The following is an 11,754-nucleotide window of genomic DNA, read 5'->3' as shown; positions in this document are numbered from 1 at the left end:
GAAAATACTTGTTATTAAACGCTATTCAAGTTTCTAATCATTGGAATCACAGACACTGAAGTGTGATTAAAATATGGCTTGAAACTTTGTTAACATTCAAAAACAAGTTTTTTTTTACAAAATGTGAATTTTTGCTTAAATATACATGAGAATGAGAATTTATTTTTCTAAAAAAGTGTGCCTCCGAAAGCCTTATCTTTTGAATTATGTAAATGAATCAAAAACTTTTTTTGGAGAAAAATAATTCTACGATCGTCAACTATGAAGTATCTCAGGTATCAACAAAGGACATGCTTCAAAAAATTCAACAAACCATGAAATTTTTTTTCTAATTTTATTAATTGTATCGACCAAATTTTTATGATTAATGTTTTAATTCATTCTAATAAATGGTAAAATTTTGAAACTTAATTCGCAAATTACCTTTTCTAAACTAGTTGAGCAAAAATATTTCTTGTAGCTCACATGCATTCTTGGCACTTATTTTTTCACATGATTCCGAAGTTTTAGTAATGATATGTTTAGTAATGAAGTTAAAATTAAAAATTCAGCAATGACCTCGGCAAACGGCAACCCCTGCTGTAGAACTGGTAACGGCATTTGGAAGATGTTTGATAGTCTGGTCAAGCTGATATGTCGCAACTGAAAGTCGATGACGAAAACTCCGAATGTTAATCCTTAGATTCATCGATGTACAAATTGTGTTCCTCGAAACTGAGTATTGAGGACCTCTCCGTGCAAGTTACTCAAAGTAACAATATCAACCTTCGGTGATACTTGATCGTCCATCAGTTAAAGTTGAATTCCAATTCGAAATCTGAAAAATAAAAAATGTTAAAGTTGGTCCAAATCTTTCCAATTTGCGATGGATAGAATAACAATTGAACATTTTTAAGTCATTTTTAAACATACATTGAAGTATTTTTACTGATATCAACATTTTAATCGAATTGAACTTTAGAGGCATTAGATTCGATGTACTGTTTCAGCAAAAACATTTGTAACAACTTTTTATAAACTCTTCGAGGCGAATACACTTAAGTTTTTTTTTAAATTATCATCAAAACATGGAATTGCGAGAGTTAAAAACTAAATTAAAAGGTTTAGGAAAAAAAATTAAAGCTGATAATTCCAATTTCGTAAACGATGTTGCAGCCTTCATGAATATCGCGGACTACAGTCTGGTCAGTTGTAGATTTCACGATGTACTCTTTAAAACACACCTTCTACATTTACGCCGGATTCTCCGAATTGAAGGGATTGATTAGGTAGCCACCGAGGAAAACTCACTTTTTTCAAGGTTCCACAATCCGGAATATAAAAATTTTCGGCCGAAACAGCCGAAACAATTTCGTGGTACGTTCATTTTTTAAATCAAAATAAAATCTACACGAAAAACATTTGTATACGAAAAATGAGATGGATTTATTCTACGTAACTCGGCTTACCCTAGAATTGAGTATTTCATGCTCAAAATTAAGTTTCCTTAGCTTAAATTGAGCAGCAAATGATTAACTATGTTCCTCGCGATTTTTTTAGAGAGGCACAAAGATTTTTGATTCTAGGATGAGATAATGGAAAGGGGGTTAACTGAGTGTTACCAAAATAGCTGAACAGGTTACTGTTCCATCGAAGATTTAGCATTTGCAGGGCCAGAAAAAGTTATAGTTATCGGTTGAATCGTAGTTGAAGATGCACAGAACCATGCAAACGACTGTTATAAATAATTTTAAGAGCCCTGAAACTCTGCGGAAAAGCGCCGAAATCCGAGCTGTCGACGAGAATTTTGACTGGAACCAATTGAACCAGTGGAGGTATTTTACCACGGCCCTAGGCGCCGGAGAATCGACGCGGAACCATTAAGTAAGTATTGTCAACATTCAATGATGTGCGGCTTAGAATGTAGAGAACTTCCGGACGTTATATTCTCTGGAAGGATCCGGAAGTTTTCATTGTAGTTTTGATCGGGAGTGTTCAAATTTGAGCTGGGTTTAGCGAATGCTAGTGGCTCAAGTTATTTCACCAGTCGAGCTTCTGTTTTGAACCTAAGTACTCAACTTTGAGTGTGAAATAAGGAGCGTGTACAAGAATTTGACAGACCAGAGCAAGATATATCACAATATGAACCTCAGGTACAACATTTTGGTGAACCTGCATGTGTTGGTGAGTGGCACAAAATAATATAAAATTTAATTTAATTTAATAATATTTAATATATTATATTCGAAATTCCATGGTATAAATTTCAATGTATTCTCAGATGTGTTTCAAGAAATGAATTATTTTAAGTAGGTCCTGATACAAGATAAAATATGCTTTTGCGTACACTTAATACAGATGCTCGGAAATAAAGTTTGAAAATACTATCTAAACTCTGTTTAAAATCCCCTTTCATCAATTATAATTTATGAACTTTTGAGGTGGCTGTTTAACGTTTTCAAAAGGGAATTTTAGGTCTAAAATAATTTCATAACTTAATAATATTTGAAACTCGTCTGAAATACATGCAAACAAATCAGAATGCCGTACCGTACCTGGTAATTATATTTATGTTTGCTCACCGTGTTGATACAAAAATAAACATAAATAATATTCAACGTTTTTTTAGTAATTTTTTAATCGATTTAACCGTTCTGATTGTGTTTAAAATCTTTGGAGAAGAATTTGTTTATCCCGCTTGAGCAAAAATTTTGAGATCTTGGAGGTAAGTATCAAATATTTAAATTAAATGAACATCATTCATGCTTCCGTTTTCAGTTAGTAGCTGCCAAACTGTTCCATAACGCTCACTTTTCGGTGGATCGTTCCAGACAATTTTACAATCTGGAATCTTTAGAGATGGACTTCATTGAGAAACTGCAGAACTTATAAGTTTCAAAAAATGAAATTCTGGAGAAAGTGCTTCGAAAGAATGGATAAGAAATTTAGGAAGAGCTCGCCTCTCAGAGGGAAGTTGCTGAATCAAGTCCCGCTGCCTATACACGATCTTTTATTGCGAAATAGTCATTTTCCATTTCCCTGGCTGATGAAACGGACTGTTTTTTTTTTTCGGAAACATCGCCCGGAATTTGCTCGACCGAGTCGTGAGTACATATTTCTATGTGTTTAAATGAAAACCGACTATAGCCGATCCGAATAAGTTGGAGCCTCGTGAATTGATCAAAAGCTATCACAGTGTGAATATGAATGTCAAACGCACCAAAAAACTCACACGATCACATTTCTACCAAGAAAACTTCGAAGCAGCAAGCGACCAGAAGATAATGAGGCTGTTTCTCTGAAAGGTATCTGTATCATTCCTGTTTCTGCAATATCTACTAGCTTCTGTAATAATGCTCAAATTCGAGCTAAAGAATAAACACGTCACTGTTTCACATTCTATCACACCGAACATTAACTGACTATAATAATCGTTCTGACGGATCACTATACCAGAGAAACACGTATCAAACTTATGAGTCGTTTGAAATTTTGGACAATTCGGTTGAAGACAAAGTAGCATAAAATTCAGATACATCAAAATCGCCAATATCGCACGGAACGTAAAAATTAGGTCAGGGTGGGTCAATTACGAAAAATTTATTTATTTTTTAATTCTTACCTTTGGCTGGAATTTGGTTAGTCCAGCAGCATCAGAAAGTTTCACTCACATGCTCCGAGAACAATACTTTTCATGACTTTCATGACTGGCAATCAAAATTTAGTGTTTTTCAAACCTAAAATTTAAAGATAAAAATATTAACAGAACATCTTACTTAATTGTGTCATTTTACCAGTGTCTTACCTCGGATTACCAAAGACTGCTCAGACTGCGGATTACCAAAGACTGACCATATTAAATATTTTAATCCTTACTGTACTGCGCAAACCAAGCTTCCCTCATTGAACACACAATTTCTTGAAAACATTTTTCACCTGATTAGAAGTTTCACTTTGTTTTTAAGTTATGCAATATTAATTATTTTATTCGCTATTCTTTCAACAAATTTTCATCACGGATTCAGCGGCTAATAACACCAAATAATTGGAAGCTTTTTAAACTGCACTATTGCGCTGATATAGGTGATTGAAAACGGCTGTGCGTTTGGTTGAAAAAAAAAAATACGAAAAAATGGCTATGTACGTAATTTTACATCTTTTAATACTTATTTTTGGTTGACATCTGATTTATACTTATGCGCATTTAATAATATGTGTGTAAAGATGTAAAATTAGATCATATTCAAAAATAAATCAAATCTAATTATGGCTTGAAGCGTTTCTGTCACCAATAAATTTGATTATTTTTTGGTGTGTAGCCATGGTCATAAATTTTGGTAAATTTTCAAAGTTTGCAAAAATATTTGTTAACTAACGTTTTTTTATTATCTGAATTATAGCGAGCTTTAGTTCGATTCCTATAATTTGGAATATAAAAAAAAAAAGTTTAATAACGAAGATATTGCAAACTGTGAAAATTTATCTTAATTTATGACCATGAACATTTATTTCTCCAAAAATGTCTGCGTCCAAAGGCTGAATGTATGAAATAGTGCGAATAAATCTTAAACATTTTTTTATTCTATTTTATGTAATTCTGCAAGTAAATAAATTCAATGTTCAGGCCTTGTGTACAACAAAATTCGTGTTTATCAGCTGTTAGGCATTGTTAACATAAACAGCAAAAAACGAATCATTGAACCACAAATTGACATCGTTATAGGAAATTACATCTGAGCTTGTAAAATCACAAGTGACTGAAATAGTGAACGAATGTTAATAAACGATTGATTTATGTATAATACTTATTTGAATTTCGCTTTAAAATCGATTCAAATTTGAACTAGAATTCGCTTTATATGGAGGCATTAAGACATTAGGAAATTAATATGCTTTTATGATGATAACCTCAAAATGTCTAATAGTGATATATTCACTGCGCATATCTCCATTATCGTCCTTTCGAATAAATAATACATGTTACTTACGGTTTCCTTAGTGCTTTTAGACCAATTTAAGATTAAGATAATTTGGTGTTGATATGGTTTGAATCCAATTGGATATGTCATGGTTATGGCCGGATCGGTCCTTCGGTTGTTGTTGATGAACGTTGCCGGATCCGGATACGATGTCCAGGATGACATTCCACCAGAACCCGTACCGTGTGGACATTTCCTTGGAAGCTTTGTTTGCATGGGTCGATGTTTTCTATGGGGACGATAATGGGTTAGAAAATTATATAAATAAAATTTGATTATTAAGAACTTAATCAATCAAACATTTTCAAAATTTGAATCGAGATTGGAGAAAAAATTCAGTTTAATAAGCAAATAGTAAATAATTGTGCCAACGACACTCACCTTGCTTTCCACTTTGAAGTTTCACACCAAAAACTCATTAAAAGTAATCCAAGTGATCTGAGTAGGTCCGCGGTCCGGATCCTTTGTCCGGGATGACATTTCACCAAAGCCCGTACACACGGGACATTTTTTTGGAAGCTGTTTTTGCATGGGCCGATGTTTTCTATGAGGACGATAATGAGTTAGAAAATTTTGATAAAATAAAACTTGATTTTTTAAATTTCAACAATCTAAACATACCTGGCTTATTATTTAATTACACTAGTTTACAAAATTTTGAAAAAATCGTGAACTTGATTAACTGACCAACATTTTTAATGTAAAATCGGGCGCTGAATCCGAAAATGAAATTCAAAAAAATCTCAGTAGAACCGTTTTTTAGTTATGCTCCAAATATGAAATTTCGAAAAAATTAAAAAAGTTCTTGTACTTAGATTAAAATATCTCGGACGGCATAACAGTAATTTGAAATCCCTCTTTTGCATATTGAAGGTGAATAAGTTTTCTTTCGATCATCTGAACACTGTTTTTGCGCTTGACCAAAAGTATTGTTGATATTAGTGACTTTATGAGAAAAAAAATTATAAAAAACGCATTTTTTTAGAAAAAAAATTGTTTCAACGAAAGTTTTAGACTCAATAGTAGCATTTAAAAAATCTTATTTTCTTTTGCGCTTTAGTTTCAGTTTAAAACAAAGATTTCAAGTGGTTATTTATCAAAATCGGTCGAAAATTGAAGAAGTTATGGCTACTTTACCATAACTGAAATTTTTGGAGTTTTTAATAATTTAACGAACCGCAGTACACTTATCATAGTATAGGAAGAATGAAACATGATAAATCTCACTCGCTCCAAGTCAAAATTATTTATTAGCTCGCCAGAAGGTCACATGCCAAGTTTCAGGAAGATCTGACCATAGGGAAGAGTTGCTTAAGTCTCAAACGTGAATAAAATTTTGAGGTATTTTGCCCGGAAGGAACGAAAAATACTGGTTTTTCATCAATAACTTTTTTCATCACTAGCTGATTGTTTTTTATGGTTGATTTTCTTAAAGCCTAAGTTGAGACAAATATTTCACCCCAAGACTGTAACTCGATGGGATTTGAATTAGAAAAGTTATTGCGGTTCAAAGGCCGCAAATTTAGTCCAACACGCAATGAGTACTTTTTATGCATTGCGTTTTATACGACAATTTTCGACCAAAATACAATCTTTGAACCGCAATAACTTTTCTAATTCAAATCCAATCGAGTTACAGTCTTCAGGTGAAATATTTGTCTTAACTTAGACTTTAATAAAATCAACCATAAAAAACAATCAGCTAGTGATGAAAAAAGTTATTGATGAAAAACCAGTATTTTTCGTTCCTTCCGGGCAAAATACCTCAAAATTTAATTTACGTTTGAGACTTAAGCAACCCCTCCCTATGGTCAGATCTTCCTGAAACTTGGCATGTGACCTTCTGGAAGCCTAATAAATAATTTTGACTTGGAGCGAGTGAGATTTATCATGTTTCATCCTTCCTATACTATGATAAGTGTACTGCGGTTCGTTAAATTATTAAAAACTCCAAAAATTTCAGTTATGGTAAAGTAGCCATAACTTCTTGAATTTTCAACCGATTTTGGTAAATAACCACTTGAAATCTTTGTTTTAAACTGAAACTCAAGCGCAAAAGAAAATCAGATTTTTTAAATGCTACCATTGAGTCTAAAACTTCCGTTGAAACAAAATTTTCTCTAAAAAAATGCGTTTTTTATAATTTTTTTTCTCATAAAGTCACTAATATCAACAATACTGTTGGTCAAACGCAAAAACAGAGTTCAGATGATCGATAGAAAACTTATTCATCTTCAATTTGCAAAAGAGGGATTTCAAATTACTATTATGCCGTCCGAGATATTTTAATCTAAGTACAAGAACTTTTTTAATTTTTTCAAAATTTCATATTTGGAGCATAACTCAAAAACGGTTCTACTGAGATTTTTTTGAATTTCGTTTTCGGATTCAGCGCCCGATTTCACATTGGAAATGACCTTCAGTTTACTGAGTTCAAAAATGCTGTAAACTAGTGTTATTGGCGGACAATGGTTTCTTCCAAATAGCGCTCAAAGCATTTTTGAACAGCAACGGAAAAGGCAGAAACAGAACTGCGACCAACAACAATCACGCACCAAAACAATTAATTGTTTTTAAAACACGCACCCGAATTGCTGCGATTGAAAACTGCCCGAGTTTCGTTTTGTTCATCGCAGCACTGCGAAAAATATCGTCTGTTTTCGAGCATTCGAGCAGACGGATGGAAATCGAGCCGAAAACCGATCGAATTCTAACCGCTAGAATTCGAGTGCCGCCATGTCTGTTTTGCAATCGGCCCGATTGAGCGAACGTTCCTGACAGGGTATGATTAAAAAATATGCACAGTAGGTAATTTTTTTAAATTATTCTATCCAATTCGCAAAAAGGCTTGTTCTGTTAGCATTCAAATACTGACAAAAAATTAAACCAAAACCATGTGAAATTCTTTTAGTTTCCGAATGTTGACGAAAGGTACAAAAGTTCAATAATAAAGCCTGGGTGAACGATGTTTGTTTTTTATCAACATGATTCACTCTAATATGTGTTCCGAGCCTACTTGGTTGAATAATTCTTTGAATAATTTCTATATTATTTCGTTAGCAACTTACTATCTTCTTCAGTTAGCGTTTCCGATTGATCAATAGAAAAGGCTCACAGAAAGAGATAGTGAATTGCTATCGGTTTCTGAACTTTTCTTATACCGTGGTTGAATTAAAGGGAATCTTGCGATTGTTTTGATCCAGAACGTAAATCAGCCTGCATCAAAGTTCAAACAAAAGAAATCTGAAATTCTGAGATTCGAACCAAAAGTTCTTTGACGATTATATGCGATGCTTTTTTCAGAAATTTGATAAATAAGATTAAAAACTATAAAATCTGGAAAAAAAATCTAGAATCAAGAACGTAGTTTTGAAGATAGTTGCTTAAAAATATGTGAAATTAAACATTTTTCTGTGATTTTGACAACTCTGCTCAACATCTCAATGCAATGATCCATTACAGAACTTCAAATTGAAAAACGTTTGCTTGATAGTATGCTTTGCAGGGGCGATATTGGTTGAGCTAGCAACCAAGAAACAGTTTGTTTATATTTCCAAACACCTAGCGATGTTTGTTCAATAACTGGTACCTACATGCATTTCTTTACGAAATCAGTACTTTCAATGGGATCGAAAGTTACGCGAGGTATTGCTGATCCACTCTTTTTTTCTATTTCTGCGATAGCTGATTTGGGCTCCCGTAGGGTACCACTGTAAAAAAAAATTACAGTATTCAAGAAAAAAATGAGCATTGTTCTACATAAGGATTATTTATCGACTGAAATTAAATCGGATGAACAAGCGGAAAACATTTAAAGATGATTTAATAAAAAGTTGTCAAACAAACATGTATACCAAATATTATTATCGGATTATCTATTGTTTATAAAACAAAAAATTGTGTTTGCCTTGAGCTTGGTCAATCAGCGGTCAAAATCACGGAAAAGGAATAATAAAAAAAACTGTTTGCGATGGGATCAATCAGTGGACAAATTCACGAAAAAAAAAGCTGTAGTTGTTTAAATAAGTTTAGAGTTCGACGACACGGTAGCGATCATTCATTGAATGTTGGATTTCGTGCTATGTTTTGCAGTCGGAGTTATCCGTATAAAGTTTAACTGAAAAGCGTGTAGAAAACCGACAAATTTTATACTGATTTGACAGATCGCACAAGTTTCGCAGTTATGAGTGTGCAGTCCAATTTTTTGCGATGCGAATGGTATTATTTCCTATAATAGATCATTATCCGTACACAACTCCTTTTTTTAACTTCTCATATACGATTTGTTACATTTTAACGACAGCATAATTGAATTCGACCAGCATATAAAGTATCAAAGACGCATTTATCGCATCAAAAATCTTCGTCATGCCAAATTCGTTAATTCTCAGGCTATGGAAAAATGTGTTTTCAATAGTGTTCAATATTTTTTGTTTTGTCTGGGATTTGAACGCTCGTAATTAATTCAATCTCAATGAATACTAAGAATAATAATATTTCATTCCGATGACTTCATGTTTTGTCCTCTCTTGCAAAATAATGATTTGAAGATTGATTCAAGAATTTACTTCTTAACTTTTCAATGAAATTAGTGAGTAAGAGTGAATTTTTTAACTGTGTTTACTGCTCCGGCTAGCCTACCGCACGGAAGGCTACCGTCGCTCGATTAGAAATTTTCCCAGTAACCGCAATACTATATATTTCAGGCATGCAACTTAGCTTTTGTGATCCGTTCAAAATTCTATAGGAATCATAATTTTCGATTTAAAATGGGTTTGAAATGTTAAGTAATATTGTAGTTTTTACTCAGAAACCCGTCTAAAATCTACTCATATCGAGCTAGAAAATAACACGTTTTATGGAAAACTAGTTAATTTTTTCATCTTTCTTAAAAAAATCACCTTTTTTATAATTTTAACTAAGATTAATACTCCATCTTAACAAAATTTAATTGCTTCGTTTTTTTAACTTTTACATAATTTTAAAGCAATGTGATTTCAAAATAATTTAGTGTTCCATATAATTATTAAGAGCAAGTTCACTGGTGTTGGGAAAAAGTGGTGCAAATTTCGACACTTACGGTACATTTTGAAAATTTTGCCATGCAAAAACATTTTCAAGATCTGTGACCTTCCACTTTTTTTTTTACAACACGTGTTGTATTTTCGCATGCTGTGATGCAAAAATAGCAATATTTCTATCACATACGGTTGAAATGGAAACAGTGTTGTAAAAAAATACAACGCCCCAAGATCTTGAAAACATTTTTGCATGGTAAAATTTTCAAAATGTCAAAATTTCTACCACTTTTTCCCAACACCAGTGAACTTGCTCTTAATAAATTGACTTTTAAAATCAAGGGGTGATTAAATCAAAAATTGAGCAAAAAGGGGCAGTGAGTGATAACATTTGCAATGATAACATCCACTGCTTTAGATGGATCATATAGGGAATGAACTCAATCAAAATGAAAATGAAAAATTTGGAAAAGTTTGATCACAATAACCTATTCTAAAACAACACATTTCCTCCACATTTTTCTCATATATAAAAATTGATAACTTGTCGTGCTGAAAATGACATTTAATAACTTTTCAAACACTATGTAATTCTATTCATTGTTCCTGCTACTCAATTCTTCGTACTTTTCAAAAAATCGAATAAACAAAAATTTGCCTCCCTTGAAGAGCAAAAAATACTTTAAAAAATAACAACCTATACAGAGTTACAACCTATACAGAGATATTATGCTGTAAACTGAAACAATTCGTTGAAAATTAAATAATTTCCGCATTTTTTTTTAGGTTTCTTTCTTAACGCAACCCTCGTGCCCCGCTCAACACCAGAAGCAGCCACAGCGACAACTGAAATAATTTACTCCGCACATAACAACCTCACTGCCGATTAATGAACTTCCAGCCAACGTCAAAACATACACGAAATTTATGGGAACAAGAATGGGCCTAAAGAAGCGACCCTAAACGAAAACAGAGAAACGAAAATTGCACGACGAGACCCTCCTGGCCTAGGCTAAGGGATGAATGGCCGTGTGGCTGTGTGTTGTGAGTCAAATCATCCCCGCAATAAAATCATAATTTCTTTTTCCCCTTTTTTCAATTTTCCGTCCACACATTTCGAATGCAGCAGAGGACATCGGACGGAGTCGAAGTGTCTCTCTAGCTAGCTCTCATCTGGAAGATATCTGGCTATGGCTTTCCGAGCTTGATCCTGGCACACAGCGAGCTGAAAATATATGTCAATTTGTCAGCTTTTATTCTTTGGGTATATTCACTTTCCACAATAGCGTAAATAGTCGAAAATGATGAGGATTATTTTCTTTGCTTCATTCTTGAAAATCTGTGCCAATCTGGCACAAACGGTCAAATTTGGGGAATAAAAAGTTTTTTTTTGCTTTCTACACTTTTGTCCTTTATCGGCTTTCTTCGGAACAGTTCTTTTCTTGGGCTAAGCCAGATTGGCAGAAACTTAATAGTTCTGATGTTCGGAGCTGTGCTGCTGGCTATAGGCCTCGATGCAGTAGCTGCTTGCCAAGACGGTGCCGAAAGTCGAAGAAATTTTTCGCATGATATAGAAGTGACCTGAAACTGGAATCCTGGAAATGAACGGCTCAACAGCACCAAAGGTTTCCGTTCTTCGATTTTGCTAGGCTAGGATTATCGGAAATCTGCGCAAATGCTTCGCAATTCTATAGCGCAGGCACAGAGGCTACACAAATCAACTAGTCAGATCCTTTTTCATTGACTGGTTTGGTGAGTGTGTATAGATGCGTATCTCT

General features: G+C 33.6%; 1 long non-coding RNA gene across 1 annotated transcript; it reads left to right on the top strand.

Moving 5' to 3' along the window:
* Positions 1 to 2,570: 2,570 nt before the first annotated feature.
* On the top strand, positions 2,571 to 10,905 carry LOC129740201 (uncharacterized). The gene is made up of 3 exons (XR_008736145.1): positions 2,571 to 2,704; positions 2,758 to 3,284; positions 10,763 to 10,905. It is a non-coding gene; the product is annotated as an uncharacterized LOC129740201 (long non-coding RNA).
* The last annotated feature ends 849 nt before the right edge of the window (positions 10,906 to 11,754 follow it).

Source organism: Uranotaenia lowii, chromosome 1, assembly GCF_029784155.1.
Source record: "Uranotaenia lowii strain MFRU-FL chromosome 1, ASM2978415v1, whole genome shotgun sequence".
NCBI classification, from domain to species: domain Eukaryota; kingdom Metazoa; phylum Arthropoda; class Insecta; order Diptera; family Culicidae; genus Uranotaenia; species Uranotaenia lowii.
Note: the sequence above shows the minus strand (reverse complement) of the source record. Positions and strands in the feature narration are given on the sequence as shown.